This window comes from Bubalus kerabau, chromosome 13, assembly GCF_029407905.1.
Source record: "Bubalus kerabau isolate K-KA32 ecotype Philippines breed swamp buffalo chromosome 13, PCC_UOA_SB_1v2, whole genome shotgun sequence".
Taxonomy (NCBI): domain Eukaryota; kingdom Metazoa; phylum Chordata; class Mammalia; order Artiodactyla; family Bovidae; genus Bubalus; species Bubalus kerabau.
The window spans coordinates 82010790-82036465 of record NC_073636.1 but is presented as its reverse complement, the minus strand read 5'-3'; the positions used below and the strand labels follow the sequence as shown (position 1 = coordinate 82036465).

General features: G+C 48.7%; 2 long non-coding RNA genes across 3 annotated transcripts; one reads left to right on the top strand and one right to left on the bottom strand.

Annotated features, from left to right (window-relative positions):
- The first annotated feature begins 377 nt into the window (after positions 1-377).
- On the top strand, positions 378-25154 carry LOC129626123 (uncharacterized). 2 transcript variants are annotated; one of them, XR_008701775.1, is made up of 3 exons: positions 378-780; positions 5124-5212; positions 24887-25154. It is a non-coding gene; the product is annotated as an uncharacterized LOC129626123 (long non-coding RNA). The 2 variants fall into 2 exon arrangements; XR_008701774.1 differs by lacking the exon at positions 24887-25154 and adding an exon at positions 8553-8906.
- On the bottom strand, positions 9786-10504 carry LOC129626124 (uncharacterized). The gene is made up of 2 exons (XR_008701776.1): positions 10280-10504; positions 9786-10062 (listed from the first exon to the last, which is right to left on the bottom strand). It is a non-coding gene; the product is annotated as an uncharacterized LOC129626124 (long non-coding RNA).
- Positions 25155-25676: the final 522 nt, after the last annotated feature.

Genomic DNA, 25676 nt, shown 5'->3' with positions numbered 1-25676 from the left:
CGTTGTATCTCTTCCTGAATTAAATTTTTCAATTAGCTGGCTTGTTACGAGTCATGTGAAGCTGCCCGGCTCTTTAACTCAAATTTCCTTCTTCCCAGGCATCACAGAAATTTGCAGTACACACTGCAGAGACAAAGAACAAAAAGACCTCACTAGATGAACGAAAAGATTCAATCATATCCATGATTTCACCAGGTTTCTGACTGGATAATGAAAGCCGACTCCTCCCCCGAGAGGGGGGCGTCCCTCGCCAACCTACCAATTTTACAATGTAAAATCCCACCCACTTCTTTCCAAGGACACACTTTGTTCTAAATCCCTGTTGCCGTCACTCTTGCACCAAAAAAAAAAAGAGCAGGGAGCTGCACCTAAGTTATAAGAGTGAGCTGCGATGTTTCTCTGAGCCCAGGATACAAGGAATAAACAAGAGGAATCAGCCAGTATGAAGTCTGCGTTTATAATAGGCACAGGACGCCTAAGCGTGAGCTTGGCCTGGCTGCCTTCTGGACTGACAGGGGCAGGGGCAGGCGAGAAACGTGACTTTTTTTTTTTCTTTTTCTTGAGCCTCTCACTCTCAAGCCGGAGGAGAGATTAAAAACCACAGGGAGGGGCGCATTAAAAATAATGGACTTTTAATGGGTTAATAGTACTCTGCTTTAAACCTCTTTTAAAAGTTAATTCAAAAAAAAAATAAATAAAATAAAAGTTAATTCAGTCCGTTGTTCTTCGAAGGAAGGCAGTTGGAGGACAGGTGTGGAGTAAAGGAGCTGCGTTCAGTAGGTGAGTGAGTGTGAGCAGAGAAGCAGAGTGGCCAGGAGGCCAGAGGGTGCCTGAGAGCCACCCACAGCCCGTCCAAAAGGACAAGGGAAGGACGTTAAACCACAACCTCTCAAAGAGGTACTGTGCCACATTTAAAATGTCCATTTTCCCTGTCTACACCAGTGACCCTCTGTATAAAGTGGGTAATGATGAGAGCCTACCAGGAACTCTGCTCAGTGCCCTGGGGTGACACAGATAGGAAAGAAGTCCAAAAAAGTGGGGGGCGGATGTGTGCCTGCAGCTGACTCACTTTGCTGAACAGTAAACCAGCAACACTGTACAGCAACTACACCCCAATAAAATTTTAAAATAATAATTAAATAAAACGTCAGTGTTTTCTAACATGGACCCCTCTCCAAGAGATCTAAGTGAAAAATGGAAGGGGAAAGAAATGGGGTGAAGACCGATCAGTGTGAGTGTCTGATAAATGTGTACCCTGCTCTATGCTGAGACGGTTCCTGGCACACGAAAACCTCTCAGCAATTGTCTGCGGGGGAGGGACGAGGCCCAACCTTCCCCACAAGCCCTTTGATTTGAATCCGCTCCACCCCCATCCTAGGAGCACATGTAACCTCATTTTTCTCAAAAACGAATAGCTAATTAAAAAAAAATGCATGTAGACTTAGAAAAAGGCTGATAGATAAGTTTAAAAAAAAAAACTAAGTTGTATAGTAGTGTCTATAAATATGATTCCAGTGGTATATTTAAAACAAAGAGCATGCGCCCGTGTGTACACACACATACGCTCACAAATACGCGCGTGTTTACGAAACGCGTCTGGAAGGATGTGCGAGAAGCAGTCGCTGGCTGCTGCGATCGAGATCTTGAGCTATAGGCGAGAGCAAAGGCAGTGAGGCACTTCGAGTCTTTTACCTGAAATTTATACTGCTTGAATCTTTTAGAGAGATGACATATTGCTTCTATTTTTAAATTAAAACAAAAAAAAAAACTAACATGAGAAAAAAAGAGAAGGAAATAGTCAAATACCCACAATACAGGAGAAATGTGGGCCCTGTCTTCCCGGGGAAACCAAACTGCCACGAACCCTCATGGTAGATTTCTGCTTTCCGCCTCCTTAGCAACGGGATGTTGTCCATTATCAGTGACGCTGGAGTTTCTCCCCTTCCCCTGGGCGCTACTTGCTGGGACGAGTCCAGGTGGCTTTCCTAGGGGCCCGGTTGGGGTCTTTGCCCCAGGGCTCACCTGGAGGCCCTGGAGCCTGTGCCCTCAGGGAGCTGGAGACACAGGGCCCAGAAAAGCCCGGGCTTGTGCACAGGAGGCCTTCTTGCACTCCCTTTCCTGCCTTGCGCTGCTGAACGGCACTCGAATGACTCCATCCTGACTGCTGTCTTCTGTGACACGGCCATCCCTCTGTGACACGGCCATCCCTCTGTGACACGGCCATCCCGTACAGGGGCTTCTGCTGGAGTCATAGTTGAGAGCTGGCCTCGGGGCGATCCCTTGGAAACACGCTCTCCCCTCTCAGTCAGCTCCAGGAAGACCTCCTGCACTTTCTTCTGTACTAGGCTTGTGCGAAGATGGAGTGGGGAAAAGCACACTTGAAAGAAGAGATTTAAAAGTCTCTGTGTGGGTCCCAGTTTCCAGGCGCTCACACGGCAGTTCACCTACTGAAGCAAACCTATTTTGCAAACGGACATGATCTGGTTTCTGGGGACTGATAACAAACACCGAAGGTCAAATAGCAGCCCTAATCATTTCTGCATGAACACTTTTCAGGCAAGTTTACAACTTATCCAACGTCCAGCACTTTAGGTTTTGTTTTTGGTTTTTTCTCTTTTCTGGGCCAGCTTTGTCTTGCTTCTATGATGTTCTGTTTGAAAGGTCCCTTCTTGCTTCCCAACAGTTGTTTGGAAATTTTCAACATGTAAGTCATGACCTTATTATTTTATTTGGGAGGGAGGGATCAAGTTGAGACGCCAAATTTATACAAATAAGGAGAGAAATACAAATAAGGACGTGAGATTGGAGGAGTGGTCACACCCCAGTCTTGTTCGGCAGTTGAAGTTTCTTGTTAATTTGGATCTCTTGAAATGATAGTGGCTATGCTCGCAGGTATTTCTGAGACTCCATTTAGATTCCTTTAAATGGAGGTGAAACGTTAAAATAAAGCAGGACTGTCTCTCAAGATGAAAAAAAAAAAAAAAAAGATCTACCGGCTATTGTCCTCAGTGCCTGATTGACTAGTAGAAAACACATCTCCATGGGAACAGATAAATGTCTGCTTTTCACGCAGTGAAATAACCAGCTCAGCCTGTGCAGCTTCACCAACCTAGCACTTTATTTGGACGGCTGTAAGCAGCCTCTCCCTTTTCATGTTCAGCCAAATTATCTGCCAGAATTTCTTTTCAAGTCTAGGGAGGAAAAAAAAAAGAATTCCCTCCCCCATCCCCCCACTGCATGGAGTTAATTACTGTATTTTCATCTGGGAGGGTGGGAAAAAATACACGCTGGGCTGAAACAGCACACAAAACAGCGGCTGGCGTATGGTATCTGCCTGGTGTCTATTAGCTGTTGGTGATTTTTTTTAAGGTATCGCAGTCTGCCGTAGTATTTGGGTAATGTCAGCGGGATAATGAAGCAGCCTGGGAGGCAGGGCCTGGCACTGGCTGCGTGGATTGTCTGCAGCCGTGCCTGTGTCGGGCTGTGTGACCTTAGGCAGGTGGGGAGCAATGCTGTGTTCATACGGTGATCTGAGAAAGGGAGGCGAGGGAAGGGTAGGAAAGGCGGCTGCAGTCTCAGGTATCTGCCTCCCTCCCCCAACACCCGCAACATCTGCCGCCTTAACTGCCTGATCACTGATGCGTGCTCCCAGCCAACAAAAACTCGCGATCGGCTCTCGGGAGACCTGGGGCTTTCTTCAGTGATTCCAGACACTTGCTTCTGTTCCTGGGTTGAAAATACCCCCGGAAGCAGCATTTTCTGATGAGATTACAGCCCTTCTAGTCCAGTTTCCGAAGCAGAGGGGGAAACAAACGAAAATGAAAAAAAAAAGAAAAAGGAAAAAATGGAGGTGAAATATATAGATATGTACATGCACACACACATACATATGTGTCTTTTTTTAACACACGAGGCTGAAATCTTAAGGGGAAAATGCCTCAGCCTACTCGGTTCTAACACTGGGCACGAGAAAGTGCATGTGGGTTATTTTATAGAAATCCATTCACCCCTTCCTCTTATTTTCTCCTTTGTTGGTTAAGCTATTTGTGTCTTTGTCTGTCTTCTTCCTCAGCACCTCCACCCACCCACCCAACAAGCCTGAACAGGAAATGTTTAAAGACCGGTAAAGTACAAACCCCGAGCTTTCTCAAAAGAAACCGGGTTAAAGATACCTGCCGTTGATGTAGCAATCTAGTCCCGCTCCCCGCGTTCTGTGGAGGAGATTCCTAAACTTCCAAACCCCAGTGGTCTTTATCTGGCCCAGCTGCTTCTGCTGGAGAAGGAATGTGGCACGTCAAGTGTGTGAACACTGCCTCTATTGTATCCACACGGGCTGATTGAAGCCTAGATAATTGGCATGTAACCTTCTCCATTAATAGTGCAGACAGATATGTGAATTAGCCGGATCCCTCCGACATATGCCATGCATTAGCTAAAGGGGCTTATGATTCTCCAAACGTCTCTGCTAGTACACCAATAATTAGACTTTAGAACTTGATAACTTTGGGGAGAAATCAATAAATAACAGAGAAGCCCCACTCTCCGTCTGAATCAGAAGTGCTTCTGGAGTCTCACTACAGTTCAGTGCTGCTAGGGGTCGTCGCTGATCATTGGAGGGTTTGGGGGTTCGGGACTCTGGGTGTGTCCTGCTGATGCTGAGTTGCCAGAGGAGATTCATAAATTAGGGGACTTTTTGACTAGTTTCTGTAGTCATCAAGGTGTGTGAATAGCGGTGTACACTCACCTTGTGCTGTTTGACTGTTGTAAAGGAATAGACGTACCCCAAGTAAGATAGAGTAAAACCCTGAATTAGGCTATTTAGCACTGTGCATGTCTAAATACTTGGCTTGTCTCATGTCAAGTCCTAAGGCTAGAGGAAGTACTGTAAGCTGATGATTAAGAAAATAAACTGCTGTCAGGCGGCCGGGATCTGAAGCGTGGCACCCCTACATGCTAGCTTGTGATTTTGGACAACTTGTCCAACCTCTCTGTGCCTCACTTTTGAGATCTGAAAAACGGGAAGAACAGTCGTTCCTAGCCCACTTTGTAAGGTTTAAATAACTCGTAAGCATCTTTGCTTTTCCTTTAATAAATATGCGCTGAAGGTGTTCTTCAAACTGCAGGCTGTGACCTACCTGGAGGTGGTGAGAGCCAGCAGCAGGTCGCAACCAGCACTTTCTTCATGGAACGGAGCACACGGCACACGGGAAGGGTAAGTACTGTTTACAGAAGTTCTGATAAATATATACATGCTGTGTATATATGTGTGTGTGCTTGGGTTATATATGTGCATGCTGGCTGTCCGTGTAAAAATATTTCTTTTAGGGGGTCAAGTTTTTTGAAAATGTGAAAATTCTGCCATCAGACAATTTAAAATCTGAAGACAACCTGAATGCCTCGATAGGAGATTGGTTCAGTAAATTAAGCCAGGACTTCCCCGATGGTCCAGTGGCTAAGGCTCTGTGCTCCCAGTGTCGGGGGCCCAGGTTCGATCCCTGGTCAGGGAACTAGATCCCCCGTGCCACAACCAAAGCCTGGCACAGCCAAGTAAATAAACAAATGTTTACAATTAATTGTTAAGCTACATCCTTACAATGGATTATCAGGCAGTCATTCATAAGAAAGAGGTCAACTTCCCTGTGCTGATTTATATGAGACACCCAGAAGCTTTATTCAGTGAAGATAAAAGGCATTACAGGGCGTATATATTCCAGTCCTGTATACGTAAAGAAAAAGGGCTTTATTGTGCACGCTCGTTTCACTGTATCAGATCTCCATCCGCTGTCAGACCCTGTGGAGTCTGTCTTCCCCGGAGCCCAGTGATTGGCACCACTCTCCTCCAACTGAGCAGCCAGCAGTCTTGAATCCACCTCTTGCTGACACACCTCTGTGTCTCGCTCACATGAGGGACCCAGGTTTATTCTTTCAGCTTCCTCGTGAAGCCTCAATCCCTGTTCCAAATTACTGTCGTGTCTCCTGGGCAACCAAACTCTTCACTAGTCTCCCTGTAGGCTCCTAACTAGTCCCCTTCAGTCACCTAACTAGTCTCAGCGCATGCACTCTTGCCTCCTTCTCGTCTTCCCAGTGTAGCCAGACCACTCCCCTCCCCACCTGGCTTCAGTTCTTGCCATGGAAGTCTTCCCCACACTCTTGGGACAAAAGCCCCCAATTCTATTCACTATGATGACCTACTTTCTTGCAGACACTGTAACAAAGTATAAGAAACTAGGCAGCTTAGAACAACAGAAGGGTATTGCCGCAGAGTTCTGGAGCCTAGAAAACCAGAGTGCAGGGCCGGCCGGGCAGGCCAGTCTGAACGCTGTGCAGAGGCTCTCCTCGCCTCTCCCCAGCGGGCCTGCCCTCCCGGCAGACCCCGGGCCCTCAGCCACATCACGCCAGGCTCCGCCGGCGTCATCGCACGGTCTGCCCTCTGTGTGTGTGTCTTAGGTGCCCCTCCACCCTGCTCCAGTATGACCTCGTCCTAACTAATCACACCTGCAACAGCCCTGGTTCCAGATACAGTCATATTCTGAGATGCTGGGGCACTAGCGGTAAAGACCATGGAGCAGGCTGAGCGCCGAAGAACCGCGGTGCTGAACGAGACTCCTGAGAGCTCCTTGAGCTGCAAGAAGATCCAACCAGTCCATCCCAAAGATCAGTCCTGGGTGTTCATTGGAAGGACTGATGCTGAAGCTGAAACTCCAAGACTTTGGCCACCTCATGCGAAGAGCTGACTCATTGGAAACGACCCTGATGCTGGGAAAGATTGAAGGCAGGAGAAGGGGACGACAGAGGATGAGATGGTTGGATGGCCTCACCGACTCGATGGACATGGGCTTGGGTGAACTCCAGGAGTTGGCGATGGACAGGGAGGCCTGGTGTGCTGCAGTCTACTGGGTCTCACATATCCCCTAGAGAAGGATATGGCAACCCACTCCAGTGTTTCTTGCCTGTCAAATCCCGCGGACAGAGGAGCCTGGCAGGCCACAGTCCACTGGGTCACACCTGAGTGACTGGGCACACAGGACATCAGTGACCTTTCTTTAAAGACTTTTTTATGTGGGCCATTTTTAAAGTCTTTATTGAGTTTGTTACAATATTGCTTCTGTTTCATGTGTTTTGGGTTTTCTGGTCCTGAGGCATGTGGGATCTCAGCTCCCGGACCAGGGGTCGAACCACACCTCCCACATTGGAAGGTGACCAATGGAGCTCCCGGAAGTCCTCAGTGTACCTCTTTGAAGGGACGCATTTTAACCTGAGATCCCGAGAGCCCCGTCCTGGCCCGGCGCCGGCCTCTGGCCTGCAGCTGCTCTCTCGCCACCCTGGCTCACCTTTTGGCCCCATCACACAGGCCTCCCCGTGGCCCAAGCCACTTCTTGCCACAGAGTCTCGCGCAGCGTTCTGCTGTCCCTTGATGAGAACACTGTCTCGTTCCCCCTCCAACCTCCACTCCCATCTCACCTCCAGATTTGGACTCTGAGATGCCTTCCTTGAATGCCCTTACCCCAGGACCAAGCCAGATTCTTCAGGTTATCGATAATTTCATACCACCACTCACTTCTCACTTGTTACACTTGTTCCAGCTGCAGCTTCTCGTTCACCTGTTTGTTTGTTTAAAGTCTTCTCGCCCACAAAGCTGTCAGCTCTTGGAAGGAATGAGCCGGACTATACCTTTTTATCCTCACGCCTCAGCAGAGTACAGCGTGCTCTGTGGGTGTCCAAGGCCGTGTTGATGCATGGACGGACAGATGAGTTAGTGAATAAGGGACATAGATTTTTCTAACCTTCAGTTCATAAACATGTCATGTTTTTATTGATTTCCCTCTTTTCTAGACATTTCTTATAAAAAGAATTATACAATAGGTGGTCCTTTGTGACCGGCTTTTTACACTTGGCATGTTTTCTTTTTAAAGGCTCTAGGGTGTGGGGGCTTCAGTAGCTGTGGTGCGTGGGCTTAGCTGCTCCACAGCAGGTGGGATCTTTCCGGACCGGGGATTGAACCCGTGTCCCCTGCATTGACAGGCAGATTCTTAACCACTGGACCACCAGGGCAGTCCAGCGTGATGTTTTCTGGGTTTTCAGTGCTGCATGGTTTCTCTCTAGTTGCGGTGAGCAGGCTGCTCTTCATCGCGTTGTGTGGGCTTCTTATCACGGTGGCTTCTCTGTTGCTTCCCTGGGGGTTCCACTGGTAAAGAATCCGCCTGGGATGCTGCAGACCCTGGTTTGATTCCTGGGTTGAGAAGATCCGCTGGAGAAGGGATAGGCTGCCCACTCCAGTAATCTTGCCTGGGAAATCTCATGGACAGAGAAGCCTGGTGGGCTACACTGTCTACCCACTCCAGTATTTTTGGGCTTCCCTGGTGGCTCAGCTGGTAAAGAATCCGCCTGCGTTATGGGAGACCTGGGTTCGAGGCCTGGGTTGGAGAGATCCCCTGGAGAAGGGAACAGCTACCCACACCAGTATTCTGGCCTGGAGAATTCCGTGGACTATATAGTCCATGAGGTTGCAAAGAGTCAGACACGACCGAGCGACTTTCGTTCTCTTGTTGCAGCTCCTAGGCCCTGGAGCACACACTCAACAGCTGCAGGGCACCGGCGTCGCTCCCCTGAGGCACGTGGGATCCTCTCGGATCACTGATCAAACCTGTGTCCCCCACACTGGCAGGCGGCTTCTGTAGCACTGAGCCACCAGGAGAGCCCCCAGCATCTGTTGTCAAGGTTCTTCTGTATTGCAGCATTATCGTACTTGATTCTTCTTTCTAAATAATACTCAGTTATGTGCATGGTCCACGTTTTATCTGTCCATCAGCTGATGGACGTTTGGCTTGTTTCCACCTTGTGCCTCTGTGAACAGTGCTATGAACATCTGAGTACAGGTTTCTGTGTGGATGAGTGTTTTCAGCTCTCTTGGGTATATAGCTAGGAGTGGAATGGGTGGGTCACATGGTGACTCTATATTAAATTTTTGAAAAGTTTCCAAACTATTTCAAAATAGTTGCACCATTTTACATTCCCGTTAGCAACATATAAGGGTTCCTTTCCAATTTCTCCACATCCTCACCAACACTTGTTATTTCCATCTTTTTTTATTGTAGCCACTCTAGTGGGTCTGGTTTTTTTTTTTTTTTAAGTTTCTGTCCAACACCCTGACAGATGGGCTTCGTTTTTTGTGGTTCTCCATCTGAGATACTCATGCAAGCTACAGCACAGCTCCTGAGCAAAATGTACATGTGCGCATTTAAAAGTGCCTGTCACTTCAAACACTTCCCAGGCCTCTCTCCGGACTGTAGCCTGTCAAGTTCCTCTGTCCATGGAATTCTCCAGGCAAGAATACTGGAGAGGGCAGCCATTCCCTTCTCCAGAGGATCTTCCCAACCCAGGGCGAGAACCGAGGTTTCTTGCATTGCAGGCGGATGCTTTACCATGTGAGCCACCAGGGAAGCCCATAGACCTCTCCAGAAACCATCTATTAGCTCGTGGGCCTCCCAGGCGGTACTCGTAGTGAAGAACCTGCCTCTCAATGCAGGAGATGTAAAGAGACGCAGGTTCCATCCCTGGCTCGGGAAGATCCCCTGGAGGAGGGCATGGCAACCCACTCCAGTGTTCTTGCCTGGAGAATCCTGTGGACAGAGGAGCCTGGCGGGCTACAGTCCACGGGGTCGCACGAGTTGGACACAACTGAGTGACTGAGCACGCACGCACGCACACACACACCCTCCTCCATACAAGGAGGAAAACAGAACCTCCCTCAAGTTGGTGTTGTTGAAAGGATTAAACAAAATAATGTGTGCTGTGTTGGCATGAGGTGACAATCATTAGCACTAGAGAGGTGCAATCTGTTCCCCTGATGACCAGCGCTCTAGGTTTATAGCAGTAGCAGCCACAGGTCAAATTTAAACATATTTTTTCTTTGGCCCACAGAGCATTTTTATAAATAGGAACACTTCTTCTTTTAAAATGTGTATTTGGGGGCTTCCTTGGCCGTCCAGAGGTTAGGACTCCGCTCTCCCAATGCAGGGGACGTGAGTTCAATCCTTGCTTGGGGAACTAGGATCCTGCGTGCTGCATGGCAGCCAAAAACAAAGAACAAACAAACAACCTTTAAAATGTGTACTTTCGGCTTCCACTGATAAATCAGATCTGACGAAACTGGAACCATATTTTCAATGGCACCAGCAGCCAGAGCCGAGCAGCAGCTGCCGCTTTAACATCTCCTGTTTTCCGCAGTCACCAGCCCTCCCTATTGCGTCACACTTGGCCCGAATCCCTCCGATCTCACCCTTGCTGGCAACCGAGTTGGTCAGGATCCCAGCTGGAAACAGTTACCACCCTGAAATAGAGGAGGTGTCCACCGAGAGTTGCACAAAGGGAGGATTTCAAAGATGCGAGCGGGGTTAAGAGAAAAGCACCCGAGCTGGGGACCCCCCGAGGCCAGTCGTGTGAGCACGGAGCCGACGCTGCCCGAGCCCGGGAGCGGCGGAGGCGGGCTGCGGGCCCCACACCTGCGCACGGCAGCGGCGGGGCAAGCCCCCCGCTAGGAGCTCGTCCCTCGGCGGGAGGAAGCTGCCGACCTGGGCCGAGAGGAAATTAGGGAAAGAAACGCCCCCAACCTCAGTTTCCTCCTCCCGCTCTTCCACAGCCGCCGCCCATTGGCTGCCCCCGAGCAGAAACCGGAGAGCGGCTCCTCCTACGGCCGAGAAAGGCGCCCGCGGAGCGGGGAGGGGCGGCTGGAGGGGAAACGGAGGGAAGAAAGGAAAACCATGTCACCTATTTTCTTTGAGGCTTAACATTTTCTTACTATTATCCTTAGTTATTAATGACGTTGCATTAACCCCCCCTCTTCATTACTCATATTTCACACCCAGTTCCTCTAGAGTTTCAGACCATTTCCGTTCGGCAGTGTAGAACTGAGCACCTTCTTTGTTTCTCTCGCTGCACTCCATTCATATTTCCATCATGCACCTGATAATTACATCTAATTGTTGCCCGGGTTGCCACTGCCCACAGAAGACAGGAACCATCTGACTCATCTTGAGAACCCCACACCCAGCACTCCGTCAGACATATAATAACTATTAAAAACCCCAAGATGGTGGGTGGATTTCCATGTATTGTTCTAGTGAGAAAGGGGACACCTGAAAAGTGAGGCTGGGAAAAAAGTCATCACCAACTATTCTCATACACATCCTTGCTTCAAAGAAGTGAGCATTCACCACATCAACAAAATAATAGGAGTAACAGTAATAGCGTTGATAATGAATAGTGTCTGAGTAGCCTCTGCCAGTTACTTTATACATCCGCTGTCATACTGAAGTCTTTCAACAATACCATGAAGCCATGTAATACTTTCATCCCAGTTTTGGAGGGGAGAAACTGAAGTCTAGAAAGAGTAATTACCTAAAGTCAGTATTAGACTCACGACTGGCCATCAGATCTGGATGGACAAGGTCTTGAATCAGAAGTACTGCCTCTTCACGGTTAAAATAGTCATAACTCACAGTGTCACATCTAGTATTTGTAAGCTGCACTATGCGTCTGTTATCAACATGTATCAGAATTTTAGTTATGCAGGAAATAGAGACTCAATTTCAACATCGGCTTAAGTATATATAAAGGTTGTTTCTTTCATATAACAGGTTCAGAGGTCAGCTGCTGCAGGCTTTGTTTCATTGGCTTGTAGATGTAGAGGCTACGGTTTCTGATAGGTTCTTGATTTACCCTCTTAATCACAAAATGCCCACATTCGCTCCAACCATCTTTCCCTTGTTCCAGGCATGAAAAGAGAGAAAGGTCAAATGCAAAATAGCTTCCGCTAGATAGATGAGTCCTCTTTACAGAGCATTCCCAGATGCCTCATTTATATTTTCTGCTCTCACTTTAAGAATGACTCCTTTTGGCAAGAGAGACTGGGATATAGATACACTGAAGAGCAGACCTTGCTGGCCTCAACAGTGTAAAGGTCTGATCTTAAAGAAGAGAGAAGAATGAGAGGTGGAAGTTAGCATTCTCGGCTACACTTCAAGTATCTCTTTATACCTATCTGTCCATATCTGTGTCTTTAAATACTTAACGCTTTACTTCGTACTGAGTCACTTCAGCCGTGTCCGACTCTTTGCAACCCCATGGACTGTAGCCCCGCCAGGTTCCTCTGTCCATGGGATTTCCCAGGCAAGAATACTGGAGTGGGTTGTCATTTCCTCCTCCAGGAGCTGACAAACAAGGCCCCCTGCCTGCTTTTGTAAATAAAGCTTTATTGGCAGACGGCCACGCTCACTTGTCTATTGTCTACGATGGCTGCTTTCACACCACCAGGGCAGAGTTTAGTCATTGCGATGGAGACCATCTGGCCCACAAAGCCTTAAACAGTGAATAGCTGGCCCTTCACGGAAAAAGTGTGCCAACCCCTGCTTGACAGTCTCCCTTTTCATTTTGAGAGAAACACACTGTACCGCACAGTGACTCCTGTGCTGAACCGAGAAGTGCCAGGTGAGCCAGTAAGCGCTCCACCAGTGCGGCTTCGGAGTCGTCATGCCTGCCACAGTGCCGACGAGCAAAGAACACTCAAGGAGCGTCCGAGACGCACAGGCATCCCCGCGGGCATCTGCTGCGAGGGCTGGGCGATCCGATGTCCTCCAGCATCTCTATGACAATGGCAATCACGGGCACTGAAGAGCAAACACTTTCCGCCGCCAGATGCTCACAGACGTCGCGGGGACCGAGCCGCGGGAACAGTCTAAAATCACCCCGCTTTGTATGCTCTGGAAATGGTCTCATTCAAAGGCAACTTCCTATTTGTTGGAATAATTACAAGTTTGATAAGTGCAAATTATCTGAGGAATAATTTCCGAGAAGAATTATGCGCAAGCCCTAGAGTGTTGGTGAAATGATATTTTAGAGCAAATCTCTATAGGTTGAGACAAATCAAACATACTTATGTACCTGCAGGCACATAAAAGTCTGCACGCCACTCTTTCATTCAGTCCTCAATACAGGGCAAACGTTTGTTTGGGACGGATTTGCACCTGAATAACTCACAGATCAAAACATTTCTGTTTGCCAGCTCCCTGGCATTGTCATGTGATTCCCTCAACGCGATAGCTCTGAAATTGTGTTTCTGGACCAATTTTTAGTTTGAGAGGAAATGCACAATATATCAAATTTGTGATCAGATATTTTTAATATTTTATGTCACATTATCTTAAATTTATACCATTCAAGTTGATACCATTCATACCATATCATGTTGATCACACTGTGTTTAATTTGAATTTATGGCTCCCAGAAAAATAGAGCATATGAATACCAGTCTGAAATGCTTTGGTTTGAATGACTTGCTCGTACGTCACACGATTTCTCAAACATGGCACTTCTGACATTTGGGGCTGGAAAAGTCTCTGTTGTGGGGCTGACCACTGCACTGAACAGCGTTAGCAGCATCCCTGCTGTCTACACACCGGCTGCCAGCACCGGATCCCCCTCCACCCCTCGTGACAACCAAGGATGTCAGCAGACATTGTCCAACTGCCCAGGAGGCAGCATCACCCCTGGCAGAGGATCAGAGCTATCGTATATTCCAGAACATTTGTTTTTGACCCAGATCCAGATTCTCTACTATTTACTTGCTGTGGGGGCTTAAGCATAATTTAACCCCCTCTTAAATCGGGCCTCAGTTTTTTCTCTGCAACATATACAGAGTAGGAGTTTAATTTCACAAGATTGTAGAATGAGAGAGTTCCCTAGTGGTCTAGTGGTTAAGAATCTGCCTTCCAACGTAGGGGACACAGTTTTGATCCCAGGTCGGGGAACCAAGATCCCACATGCCATACGGCAACAAGGCCCATGCTCTAGAGACCGCATTCTGCAAGAGAGAAGCCCACGTGCCACAGCGACTGAGCTCATGTGCTCGGCAGCCCTCACGGCCAACGAGAGAGAGGCCAGCACACTGCAAAGAAGATCCTGCATTCCATAACCAAGACCCGATGCACCCAAAAGTAAATAAACATGGGGGCGGGGGGGAAGGATTGTAGAATGAAATGATAAAGCAATAAATTCTCAAGACATGGTCAGTTCAGTTCAGTCACTCAGTCGTGTCCGACTCTTTGCGACTCCATGGACTGCAGCACGCCAGGCCTCCCTGTCCATCACCAACTCCCAGAGTTCACTCAAACTCATGTCCATCGAGTCAGTGATGCCATCCAACCATCTCATCCTCTGTCATCCCCTTCTCCTGCCCTCAATCTTTCCCAGCATCAGGGTCTTTTCAAATGAGTCAGTTCTTCGAATCAGGTGGCCAAAGTATTGGAGTTTCAGCTTCAGCATCATTCCTTCCAATGAACACTCAGGACTGATCTCCTTTAAGATGGACTGGTTGGATCTCCTTGCAGTCCAAGGGACTCTCAAGAGTCCAACACCACAGTTCAAAAGCATCAATTCTTCGGCGCTCAGCCTTCTTCACAGTCCAACTCTCACATCCATACATGACTACTGGAAAAACCATAGCCTTGACTAGATGGACCTTTGTTGGCAAAGTAATGTCTCTGCTTTTTAATATGCTGTCTAGGTTGGTCATGACTTTCCTTCCAAGGAGTAAGCGTCTTTTAATTTCATGGCTGCAGTCACCATCTGCAGTGATTTTGGAACCCAAAAAATAAAGTCTGACACTGTTTTCCACTGTTTCCCCATCTATTTGCCATGAACTGATGGGGCTGGATGCCATGATCTTAGTTTTCTGAATGTTGAGGTTTAAGCCAATTTTTTCACTCTCCTCTTTCACTTTTATCAGGAGGCTAGGTTCTTCTTCGCTTTCTGCCCTAAGTGTAGTGTCATCTGCATATCTGAGGTTACTGATATTTCTCCCAGCAATCTTGACTCCAGCTTGTGCTTCATCCAGCCCAGCATGTCTCATGATGTACTCTGCATATAAGTTAAATAAGCAGGGTGACAATATACAGCCTTGACGTACTCCTTTCCCGATTTGGAACCAGTCTGTTGTTCCATGTCCAGTTCTAACTGTTTCTTCCTGACCTGTATACAGATTTCTCAAGAGGCAGGTCAGGTGGTCTGGTATTCCCACCCATCTCTTTCAGAATTTTCCACAGTTTATTGTGATCCACACAGTCAAAGGTAGGTATTCTAGTTTGATTATCATTACTAATTATCAATATATCTACTGGTGGCAGAGTCCTTGCTCTGGGCTTTGAAGAATAAACTTGTGAACAGCATAGAGAATTTCTCCAAGCTGAGAGTGGTATAAAAAAGCTTGTGAGCTGATGAAATAAAGTCTTTCTTTCCAAGTAAAATGAAAAATTGGATTTCACAAGCCATCAAAATGTCTTTACGTTTTTAAAAACTATCAAGCAGAACAAGCTCTCTTCTTCTATTGGTGGACAGAGGCAAAGGCAAGGAGACATCTTTCTTCAAGGCCAGATGGGCCTGGAGACGAACGTGAGAGCTTTAAGGGAAAGAAAGGCCCACGCTTCTGCGAAAGCCCCTCGAGTGAGCGGGAGGCATGCTGGCTGCTGCGCTCTCCCAAAGCCTGGGAAGAATGAAGCATTGGCTCTTAAGAGAAAGGTGATCGAGAAACGCCCATACATGTAAAAGAGTGAGGGTAGCCAGGCAGATGGCTACCAACCCCAGTTACTTTCAAGTCACTTCTCAGCTACGTAAACCGTGTTGGTACAATTGCCTGCCTGTCTGGTCTCGGGAGACCGTTATTGCCAGATTAGCTATTTGGAGCCTGCCCTCTTGGCTCTGTTGTCCTGGAGAATGAAGCCCCTTCTTGAACGTGGTCCTCCCCCAAAAGTGCTGAGACTTGAGAGTAGGTGCTACCCCTCTCACGTGTTGAATGGGAACGGCCGGCGGAGCTTCACTGTTCTTTCCTCTAAAATGTCGCCTAACTCCTGGAAGCTATTCTTGAGATCTACTCCCCCACGCACAGAACAGTCGACAAGGCTGCTTATTGCAGCGCTGCTTGTCAGAGCAAAGGGGCAGAAATGATTTAAATTCTCGTCCATGGGAGACAGGTTACATGAGTCAAAATGGAATACTATGCTGCAATAAAAAAAACGAGGAAGTGCTTGCTTCAGTGATATGACACAATCTCCAAAATGCACTGTGAAATAGAAACACAAAAATACGGCACACAGCACAGAAACTGCTCGCATATTCACAGAATAACTCTGGAAACACACGGGAGAAATTTGTAAGATAGGCTTTTCTCCTAAGCAAGAAGTAGGGTCACTTGAAACAGGGTTAGAAGGAGATTCAGCGCCCTTTTGTACTTTATGTATCATGGGAAGTATTGGTTTTTTTACGTAAATAGGGTATTTAAAAGGTTAAATAATATCCCCCCAAAATAAAATATGTAATATCGTATTAATGTATCTTTCCAACATTTTCTAAATTGAAGTAGAGTTGATTTACAAGGTTGCGCCGATCTCTGCTGTTCAGCAAACTGACTCAGTTACACACGTACAGGCGTTCTAGTTTTCTCTGTAATTTTATTTATTTTCAGCCGCGCTGGTCTTTGTTGCTGTGTGCGGGCTTTTCTCTAGTTGCGGTGAGCGGCGGCTATCTTCATTGCCGCGAGCAGGGGTTATCTTCGTGGCGGTGTGGGGCTCCCCTTGTTGCGGACAGGCTCTAGGTGCGTGGGCCTCAGTAGTCGGGCACACGGGCTCAGTGGTTGGGCCTGCAGGCTCTCGAGGGCCGTCTCGGTAGTTGTAGATCACAGGCTTAGTTGCTTTGCGCCTTGTGGAATCTTCCCAGGCCAGGGACTGAATTTCTGTCCCCTGCATCGGCAGGCAGATTCTTACCTACCACATCACCGGGGAAGCCCCACATTCCTGTTTCTATATGTTCGTTTCCATTCTGGTTTATCACAAGATATTGAATGGTTTCCTCACTCTGCTGTACAGAAGGACCTTGTTGCTTTTCCACCCTGTAATAATAGTCTACGTGTGCTAACCCCAAACTCCCAGTCCTTCCCTCCCTCACAGATGCTGAAACTTGGGTTTCCAGCTCCTGCTTCAGAGCCTACTCACAAGAGTCTGTTTTGTAAATTAGGCGAGTTACGTAGTCTCCCTCAGGCTTGTAATCCTCATCCATTAAATGGGAATAACTTTACCTACCTCAAGCTCTGAAACTCTTACCTGAGGTCCTGGACACTAGAAGAGTTCAGTCTATGGAAGGTTTTTTTGTTTGTTGTGTATAAACCTGTTCCCACCTGTGGCTAGAAAAGCAGAAGGAAGCCTTCATGGGAAGTCACTAGCATGATGCAGAAAAGACTCAGAGTGTTCAGCTGAGGCGCAAGGGAACTCTATCCAAGCTCCTGGGATAAACCATAATGGAAAAGAAGATTAAAAAAACAATGTATGTGTGTGTAAAACTGAGTCTCTTGGCTGTACAGCAGAGACTGACACAGCATTGTACATCAACCATACTTCAATTAAGTGAATTAATTCATTAAAATGCAAAAAAAAGTTCTAGCTGAGCTGTTTTTTGTCACTAGCTGTCTGTCACAGACAGACACTTAAAATGCAGTAGGAGCTAAGTGCTGGAGAGATGAACCAAGGAAGCAAAGACAGATAAAACACCAGCTCCGCTTGTCTCTGGATTCAGTGACCACAAAGTGAACCCGCTTCCTATAAAAGTTTCACAGGACTGACTTGATTTCTGAACTTTCCTCCTCAAAAATAGCTAACAGTAAATAGACCCCCCGGTCTGCGTGCCAGCCCCCTGGAAGGCCGTCCAGGGCCTCAGGAGGGGCTGAAGCTCTGCGTGCGGGTCCTGTGCTCGGTCCCGTCCTGCAGAGAGGCTCTCGTGGGCGCTGGACGAGGAGGTCCGGGGCCACAAACCCTGCAGGGCGCAGACGGCACTGCCGACGGCTGGGTTTACGGAGGAAGCCGGGTGCTCGGTAATGGTCATCGCGTGAAGGAGTGAACCTTGTGGGTTTGAGCGGGTGAAGGGGCGGACCCCGGGGGAGGTGGGGGGCGGCGAGCGCATCCTGGTTTGGGCCGGTCCTGGGTCCAGGGCGGGAGTCCTGGCCCGACTTCGGTCCCTCGAGGCGCCGCCTGCAGCCGGCTCACCCGCACCCACTGTCAGCCCGTGCGTACCCGGCTCGGCAACCTCTCACCTGGGCGCCGGCCCGCCCTCTGCTGGGGGCCGACCTGTGCCTCGTGGGAGGGTCAGCGGCACCCCAGTCTCTACCCACCGGATGCCAGAAGCACCCCGCCACCCCCCAGCGCTGGGACGACCTGACCGTCTCCAGACTTCGCCAAGGATCCCCAGGGGCAGAAGCACAGAGTTGGGGTACGCTGCCCCTCTCACGTCCCAGCCTCTGAGATCCGGGGCCCTGGTTCCCGTTTGTCTGAGTGGATCTGGGACTTCCCGCAACATCCACCCTGAGACTCCCCATGCCACGCGGGGACAGCCGCCTTTCCCTGCGGAGCCCCTTTCCGGGGCGGGGTCTGTGGACCTGGAGCTCGTCCGTGTCACACGCGCGCCCAAGACACACATTTGCGGGGCTCTTGTCCTTAATCCAGCTGCATTATTCTAGAAATGAGGATGCCAAGGCCCAGGGGCTCAGTGACTCGCCCAAGTATACAGCAGCTAGCTGGGGAGGCAGTCGATGGGTTATTCCTAAGCTGAGCTAACTGTAGGAATGCCGACACATAACACATTTTTGAGTGGATAAAGGGCGTTCACTTTGTCCCCCTTGACCTCAAGCAGAGTGAGTGCCGGGGTCAAGCACCCGCGGCCCGTCCAGCCTGCCCCCGGGGCCCCCTGCCCTGCCAAAGGCCTGGGGGAGGCGGGGTGTCCCTCTGTCTGCCGCCGGGCTGGACACACTGAGGGCCTCTGTGAAACTTCATGGGCTGGAAAGACAGACAGACAGAGGGAGAGAAACGAATTCATGGAAAACCAGGCAGGCAGCTGAGCCGACTCCGCGAGGCAGTGTTTTTGCACCAAACAATGTCGAGCAAGTGCTGGGTCAGTTTGTTTCTAAATCAGCCCGTCAAGTGCCCGGTGCTGTCCTCACCGAGGCCTCACTCGTCCTGAAGGTGAATCAGAGCTGGCCCAGACCATGGGGATCCGGGCTGCGTGTCAGAGGGAGCCCCGGAGGGCTGGGTGGGGCAGCGGCGGGCTCCTGGGCACTTGTGAGGTGCTCGCGGCTCCAGAGCGCAGCTTGCGCCTCCGGCTGCAGAGGCGGCAGCCAAGCGTTTGTCCGGATGACTCTGGGCAGCGGTGGTGGATGGGCAGCTAGGCACCGCTTGGCCATTGAGTATGTTTTTATTGAGCATCTACTATGCCAGGCACTGTTCTAAGAGCTGGAATACAGTCAGGGCCAATCCTTACTCTCCTGGAATTCGTATGTAAGGTCTCAGTTCAGTTCAGTTCAGTCGCTCAGTCGGTCCAACTCTTTGCCACTCCATGAACCACAGCACTCCAGGCCTCCCTGTCCATCACCAACTCCCGGAGTTCACCCAAACCCATATCCATTGAGTTGGTGATGCCATCCAACCATCTCATCCTCTGTCATCCCCTTCTCCTCCTGCCCTCAATCTTTCCCAGCATCGGGGTCTTTTCAAATGAGTCAGCTCTTCGAATCAGGTGGCCAGAGTATTGGAGTTTCAGCTTTAGCATCATCTTTCCAATGAACACCCAGGACTGATCTCCTTTAGGGTGGACTGGTTGTATCTCCTTGCTGTCCAAGGGACTCTCAAGAGTCTTATTCAACACCACAGTTCAAAAGCATCAATTCTGCGCTCAGCTTTCTTTATAGTCCAACTCTCACATCCGTACATGACCACTGGAAAAACCATAGCCTTGACTAGACAGACCTTTGTTGGCAAAGTAATGTCTCTGCTTTTTAATATGCTGTCTAGGTTGGTCATAATTTTCCTTCCAAGGAGTAAGCGTTTTTTAATGTAAGGCTTGGAGACAGACATAAAGAGGTCAGTTCCTAAGGTATAAGGTGAATGATACTTCATGAGATCAGTACAGCTGAGTGGATGGCTGGAGAGTCACAGCCAGGGATGCCCTTAGACAGAGGAGATGGGGAAGACCTACAGCAGGAAGGAGGTTTGAAGTTGTTCAAACAATGTTTTGGGTGAAACTGTGAAACACACTTTTGAAGGGTGGGGGAGGGCTGAAATAGATTCTTGGACACCAGTGTTCATCACAGCACGATTCACAGTAGCCAAAAGAGAGAAACAACCCAGTGCTGAATGGATAGACATAATATGGTGTACAGTTCAATGGAATATCATTCAGCCTTAAAAATGAAATTCATGGGAGTTCCCTGGTGGTCCAGTGGTTAGGACACGGCGCTTTCACTGCTGGGGCTTGGGTTCAGTCCCTGGTCAGGGAACTAAGATCCTGCAAGCCACACAGCAAACCCACCCCCCCCCCCGCCCCCGCAAAAAAGAATTTAATTCAGACATACAATACAAATGCATTAACCTTGAAGACTGTGTGTTAAGGGAAATAAGCCAGACGCAGAAGGAGGAATAATGCAGGAGTCCACTTACGTGAGGGACCTAAAGTAGTTGAAATCACAGAGGCAGAAAGTCGAAGGGTGATCGTCAGGGCCCCTGGGTGGAGGATGGGAGCACTGTTGACTGGGTTCAGAGCTTCAGTCTGGGACGGTGAAAGGCTTGGCAGCTGGAGGATGACTCTGGTGGCCCAATAATGTGAATGGACTTGGTGCCACCGAACTAAACGTTCAAGCTGCTAAAATGGTAAGCTTTGTGTTACATATATTTTACTGCAATTTTTTTTTAATAGCTGGGAGAAGAAAAGGGTAGGTGTTGGGAGGCAGGTGTCGGGAGGAGAGAGGGGGCAGGAACATTTACTGGATGAGGCTTACTCCGGACCAGACAGCCTGCTAGATCTGACTCGTTATCTCACTGAAGCTTTACAGTACACAGAAACGTTAGATATGCGCCCAGCTCACAGATGAACAAGCCAACGTTCCGAAGCATGCGGGCCTTTCTCAGTGGGGAGTGACAGGCTGTGATTCAGCCCCACGCTCCTGGCTCCCTGCCCATGCTATTAACCTACCACCTTCACCCACACGGAGCACCTCATTATTTGCTTAAGCCATTTGTAGAAACCACCACCTCTTATGCAGCTTTCAGTAGAGTCGGTTGCTAAATAAATCCAAAATAGGAGGGGGCTTAAAGGTGCCTCAATTGTGGAGGGTGAATTCATGAAAAAGACGAGTCCCCTAGGATCTTGATAGTATCTTTTCATTTGAAAATAGTTCACAGCACTCATTCCGCAAACAAATCTAGTGTTTCCTGGGCACAGGAGAGAGTCAAAGAGATTAAAAAACAAAAACAAAAACTGGCTATTTGATGAAGAGCCTGGCCTAACTGAATAAGAAGAGAAAATCAATAACACCAATTCTGCGTGGAAAATGCTACATAAATGTTACACAGAGACTTGCCTAGGATGCTAAAGATGGTTAAAGGATCCCAAAGAAGGATTTTTTTTTTTTTCTGTCAAGGCAGGGAAACCTGAAAGCCTTTCTTTCCTAGAAAATTGTAGTTACCCTAGGACTTCAACCAGAAGAGCTATGCAAAAATGTTAACTTGCGATTTCTGACACACTCTCACTTCCCCACCCCGCTTCCTTCCCACTGGTCAGTTTCCTGGGAAACATTCACATTTTGAGAACAAAAATACCAATAACATGTCATTAGAATGACATCAACATGACAAGAACATTTTGTTAAATAACTCCAAGTCCTAAAGTACATATGACAATTATTTTTAAATGGGATTAATTCCACAGCAGGGAGGCACTAACGAAACGCTTTTTTTTTTAATACAAAAAAAAATTTGATTTCTCAGGATGCATATCCTTTGGATCAGAACGGAGGTTGAGGTTTAATATTATTAACTTTGGAATAATTTAAGTGAATTCTGTTCCTCGGAAAGAATTAGCAGAGCCCGTGGGATTTGGTGCTGGAGACAGTAGTTTTGTAGCAAAACCTCATTTTTAACTTTCTCCAGGGAAGAGTGGGATGGTGTTGTTTCAAGAGATGTGGGTTCTTATGTCTTGAGTTGAAGGCAACTTTGAGAGTGGGGTTGTCCTGGAGACCCGTGGGCTGGCTCTGGGGAACTGATCTGTAAGGATCTTCTCAACTCTGCCTCTGATGATATCACCACGGTGGGAGTATTTATGCCACTGAAACTGGAAAACACCACTGAGGCTCCCCGGGAGCCTGTCTGTCCGCATGCCACTGACCTGACGGCTATCTGCTGCTGCACTAGAAAGTTCTCGCTGTATCCCCGAGATCCAAGACAGGCCGTTTCTGCTCCTGTGAACGGCACTCCGGTGGTCAGAGACGATGTTGCTGTAATTTACGATACAAGGTGGAGCCTTTTTCTCTTCTTTAAAGATACACTGATGGGGTGTTACTGGCCCCAAATGTGGGTTATCATGGCTTGCTTGGGAAGGGGAATTTGTAAAAGAGGCCATTTCTAGTTCTGGCAAGAAACCCTATCTGGGCTCCCAGTAAGGGATTAAGTATCACGCAAACACATTCTTGCAGCAGATTGATTCAACTGGGAAGAAAGTCTTGCCACAACTGAGGGGTTTAGAGGAAAATAACAAATTGCTTCTCAGAACTGGCGAGGAGGAGCTTTTAAGTCAAGAACACATACGGCAAAGTACACAGAGTGGAGCGGCAGGGTGAAATTTTTTTTTCTTCTGTTTCTTCAGGGAATTGTGTTTACCACATGCACTGGTCCCATGGAGTGGAAGCATATTTTACCCTATCTGTAAATAGAGTCTTTAAGATTCCTGAAATACTTTTGAGTTTCCTACAGAATTTTACCCTCGATTGATTATGCCTCGGGGACTGAGTTTCAACCTTAGCAAGCTCGCACATGTGCTGAAATCCATCGTTGTATATTTAAAGTAGTACCTTGCTCAGTCACTTCAGTCGTGTGACTCTTCAACTTGAAGAAGTCCGACTCTTCAACCCCATGGACTGCAGCCTGCCAGGCTCCTCTGTCCATGGGATTATCCTGGCAAGAGTACTGGAGTGGGTGGCCATTTCCTCCTCCAGGGATCTTCCTGACCCAGGGTTCAAACCTGTGTCTCCTGCAGCTCCTGTATTAGCAGGCGGATTCTTTACCACTGAGCCACTGGATAGTACCTTGCCTACTTATAAAGTGAGGCCTCCTGAAGAAAACTAACCCACTACTTGAGCTCTAGCCAGGAAGTTTGAAAATTCAAAGAAACATATCTTTGAGGACAGGGATGTATCAAGGCAGTTTGCCTCAAATTGTTCTAGTGTGCAATGGTGTGCAATTATTTATGTGTATCCTCAAACATTAAAACAAAGTCACACTCAGAGGAAGGGACTTATTTTGGCTTTGGTATCAAGCATGGTTTTAAAATACAGTTTCAAGTTCTAGAGAAATCTTACTTTATCAGGACTTCTGAAGAAAAGACTGGCCTTAAAAAAGAAAACCCCAAACTCTGTTTTTCTAAGTGTCTCTTTCTGAAGATTAACCAGCAGAATTACAGATGGAATGCTTGATAGGAAGGGGAAAAAAACGTAATCAGTGCAAAACACCTATTCTGAGCTGGGCTGTGAGGTTTGGGTATGGTTTCTTTTTCATTGTCTACTTCTCCTCCTCCTTTTTGGAAACATTCTGCCCCAAAATTGAATCAGGCAGTTCCTCAAAAAGTTAAATATAGAATTACTGTATGACCCAGCCGTTCTACTCCTAGATGGAACCCCAAAGAACTGGAAACAGGAACTCGGGCAGGAGTGTGTGCGCCCGTGCTCACTGCAGTGCTGATGTCAGAGCCAAACGGTGGGAGCAGCCTCAGAGCCCAGCGGCAGGCGCGAGGAAGCAGCCTCAGAGCCCAGCGGCAGGCGCGAGGAAGCAGCCTCAGAGCCCAGCGGCAGGCGCGAGGAAGCAGCCTCAGAGCCCAGCGGCAGGCGCGAGGAAGCAGCCTCAGAGCCCAGCAGCAGGCACGCGAGGAAGCAACCTCAGAGCCCAGCGGCAGGCGCGAGGAAGCAACCTCAGAGCCCAGCAGCAGGCGCGAGGAAGCAACCTCAGAGCCCAGCAGCAGGCACGCGAGGAAGCAACCTCAGAGCCCAGCGGCAGGCGCGAGGAAGCAACCTCAGAGCCCAGCGGCAGGCGCGAGGAAGCAACCTCAGAGCCCAGCGGCAGGCGCGAGGAAGCAACCTCAGAGCCCAGCGGCAGGCACGCCAGGAAGCAACCTCAGAGCCCAGCGGCAGGCGCGAGGAAGCAACCTCAGAGCCCAGCAGCAGGCACGCGAGGAAGCAACCTCAGAGCCCAGCGGCAGGCGCGAGGAAGCAACCTCAGAGCCCAGCAGCAGGCGCGAGGAAGCAACCTCAGAGCCCAGCAGCAGGCGCGAGGAAGCAACCTCAGAGCCCAGCAGCAGGCGCGAGGAAGCAACCTCAGAGCCCAGCGGCAGGCACGCCAGGAAGCACGGCGCGGCGTAAAGGCACAAGACGTGTTGCTCAGCATCGAGCGCGTGAAGATCTGACACGTGCGGCAATGTGGGTGGCCCTCAGAGACATCAAGGGAAGGAGAGCAGGCAAAAATGCAAATATGGCCTGAGTCCATTTATAGGAAATACTAGAACTGTCAAATTCACAGAAACGGAAGCAGTACCAGGAGCAGCAGCCCCTGTACAAGGTGCTACGGGGATAGGAATGTATTACTTAATGGATGCAGTGTTTCTGTTTGGAGTGCTTTTGGAAATAGATGGTGATGATGGTTGCAAAATGTTGTCAAAGTGATTAATATAACTGAACTGTACACTTAAAAATGGTTAAAATAGCTAACTTGGTGATATTATATATATATAACCATAATTTAAAATGTTTTTTACAAAGGCACTATAGGGGCTTCCCAAGTGGTCCAGTGGTAAAGAATCCACCTGCCAATGCAGGGGACACGGGTTGGATCCCTGGTCCAGGAAGATCCCACCTGCCTGGGAGCAGCTAAGCGTGTGTGCCGTGACTACGGAGCCCCCGTGCCACAGAGGCCGTGCGACAAAGCAGGAGAAGCCGGTGCCCTCTGAACTGGAGAAAGCCTGCACAGCAACGAAGACCCAGCTCAGCCAAAAATAAATGAATAAAAACATTTTTTAAAAAGACACTATAAAAAATTGAATCTGACATAATTCTACGTAAAAACACGGGTGCTCCCATAAGGTGGACGTACTTCATCTTGCTTCCACTCATCCTTTGGTTCTGTGAGTCTCAGACCGTAAAACTTTGTTCTTTAGTGTTGGCATTCTTTCCGCAGACATTCTTTTTAGTCAAGAGGCTCAGCCCGAGGAATCTGGCTCCTCCTGCTTGGTTTAAACGTGTTAAGTCACATCTGCTGGGACAGTTCTGGCGCTGGTCCCCCGGGAGAGCCAGTTCCACTGTGCGTGCTCCAGAAACACGGGGACGGGCTTGTAGGTAACAGCAGAGGTCAGGGCTGAGGGCCTGGGCTCTGAGCCAGGCTGCCTGGCTTTGTGACCTTAGACAAGTGCCTGAACCTCTCTGGGCCGCACTTTCCTGGCCTATAAAGGAAGGTAGATGACAGCCACCAGCTCACAGGGCTGTTTCGGGGACCATGTGAGTCCAAATGTGAACGCTGCCCAGCACACAGTCACAGGTCGCGATCTGGGCAAAA